We start from the raw sequence: 2,688 nt of genomic DNA on the forward strand, positions 1-2,688 counted from the left end.
CCATGTTGAATCCATTCAAATACGCATATTTCCTCTTAAGGAAATGTCCTATTGATCAATTGGTTGATTAATTGTTTTGCTTATCAAACCCTAGATAAAAACTGCCTCACTGCAACCCTCTATTTCTCCCATTTGAGAAGATGATGCAGGCCTTTCTTGGTAGTTGTAACAGCACCCTCCCTCTTCTCCCCAGCACACAATTAATCCACTGGCATCAAAGGATCAATGAGCAATACAGAATCACTAGACATTTAGAATCAAGAGCTATGGGAATAATTTCAGTAGAGAATGAGACACAGGCAGGGTTAAGGAGTGAATGTGGGTGGGGGTAAGGCATTAGATGAAGCTGTGATAATTTTGTAATAATCAGATTGCAGCTTGGGGGTGGGGGTGGGGGGGGAGGGAAATTTTTTCTTGAATGGGAGGGGAAGGTGGTTTGAGCTTTCTCTTCTGTCTCCCCTAACAGCTCTGAGCCTCTCTCCACAGCAACTCCTGCTAAATCTCTATTGCTTCCATCCCTAAAATAATGTTTTTCACAGACTGTCAAAGCCTTTGTTTTGCAGATGAAGAATCTGAGGCCCAGGGAATGAAGAAAAGTTTATGGAAAAGAGCTTTTCACCTCCTCCACAAAACACAAAATCTACTTTCACATTTTCATAGATCTACATTCTTGACAATGCTTTACTCGACTCAATTATCCTTTCATCTTTAATCTTTGCCATAATGAGGTAGATAGTACCTCCACTGTACAGGCCAGGTTTCTGAGATTCAGAGAGATAATCAAGGCCGTATTGCAAGTGACAGAGCAGAACTTTTATTCTCTGTTCTCCTGCTTTTGATATCACACCCTCAACTTTATCAGTAAAACAATTAAAAACAACAGTAACAACTGCATTTTCTCTAGGCCATTGCAGGATAGGAAGGGGAAGAAGGCAGTAGTAAATTTACTTAAAAAATGTATTTTGACCCTTTTGTGTACTGTTCTATGTGTAACACAAGTATAGATTTGTGTCATCACCACCACAGTCAGGATACAGAACAGTTAATTTACTTTTAATATAGAATTGATTAGTCAACATCAGTGTTTGGCCTGAAAGTAAGGAAGCACCAAGAGTTGTGGAAACTTATTTTCTCTGGCTCCTGAGACAACCCTTGTTTGTTTCCCCTTTCTTCGCCCCCAGAAAATCCATTTCTTTATTTTGGTACAAAAATATAAATCCCCAATCCATAAAGAGTGTTTTCATATTATCATAGGCAAAGTTAGAGTATAGGAACACAAAGGATATCACATATGATCCAGAAAAAAAGTCGTTGCTATTTGGGTTCAAACAAACATCAGTGGAGGAGGGAGTAACTATTCATCTCACTGTCCTGATTTTCCCTGAGTTTACTAAATCATCACTGGGAAAGCTAGTGGTTGGGATGTCATATAGTTATGCCAGAATCTGGTAAGGGTGGTGAAACCAGCCACCTGAATCAAGCTAAACTATGAAAACATGAGATTTATTACCCTGATTCTCCCTTGTTTCTAGGATAGGAGGGTTCTACTTTATATCTCTCATAGGCCAGTGGCAGGGCAAAACTTGCATTACAATGCTATGGTTCCTTTCAGTTAGCGTTGCAAAAGAAGCCATCGAATTCTTGGGTGTTGGACATGTCTTGGAAAGCAGCAAGCTAAGAGGCACACTGATGATCTGGATTTTCTTAGGTAGAAAACATGTACAATAGGAATTCAAGTGATGCTATTAACTTTAAAATAATCATGCTTGTGCTGGTCAGTGAGTTCAGTCAGATGATCAGGTTACCATGTCCAGATCTTTAAGTAGCACATCTGAATTGAGTTCTATTATTGTGAGGTCATGGCCATCAGCTGTGGTTGTCTTCTCTTTGATTTTAATGCCTATCAGTCTTTCCCAGCTCTAGCTTTTGTAAAACTTTGCTGCAAATTCTGGTTCACTGACTTCCAGTTGCTTGATAGATTCATCGTGCTCCTGCTCAGTCCAACCCCGAAACCACTCATCCCAAAGATGTAGCTGGCACTCAAAGATACAAGGGAGTCAGTTTGCCCCAGACACACTAAGCTGCTCCAGACCATCCAGCAGTAGCTGTAAGCTTCCTGGCTCTGCCTAAGCTACCAGGTCCTGTAGGAAACGTTCACGCTGTGGACCTGACCAACTGGCAAACCAGTGTAGAATACACTTCATCTCCTGGGAAGTGATGTAGGACATTGGGGGAGGGAAATGTTAGCAATAGTCTCTGGTACTGAGGGTCAGGGAGAAGGGAAGAAAGTAGCAGCGAAGAGGAAGATGATTCCAGTGGCATCCTCCTGTTTCCTCTCAGAGGACACCCGGAAACCATCACAAGAGTCCTTAGATTCCAACCACTGCCACCACTTCCATATTTCCCAAAAACTGTAAGTCCCTCCCTCCCTTTGTATTACATTGATCAAGTCGTGATTCAGCTATAGGGCTCTAATAATCTCTCAGGAGATGATCATAAGCTTGCAAGGAGATGGATGGCAGTTCTGAGCATCTCCCTCTTGTGTAGAAACTAACTAATCTTGCTGTTGGCAGGGCATTCTCTGGGGGGAGGGGAAGCAAGCATTTTCTGGTGAACTCCCACAATCTGGCAGACATTGGGCCAATTCTAATTTTGGGACTTCCTAGAGGAGAAGCCTCTTTGTATCAA

The 2,688-nt window shown here is 41.9% G+C and overlaps 1 pseudogene; it reads right to left on the reverse strand.

The window, feature by feature from the left end:
- Window positions 1–1,919: 1,919 nt before the first annotated feature.
- LOC119526542 lies at window positions 1,920–2,322 on the reverse strand (annotated as a pseudogene).
- Between the last annotated feature and the right edge of the window lie 366 nt (window positions 2,323–2,688).

This window comes from Choloepus didactylus, chromosome 1 (assembly GCF_015220235.1).
Source record: "Choloepus didactylus isolate mChoDid1 chromosome 1, mChoDid1.pri, whole genome shotgun sequence".
Lineage (NCBI taxonomy): Eukaryota > Metazoa > Chordata > Mammalia > Pilosa > Megalonychidae > Choloepus > Choloepus didactylus.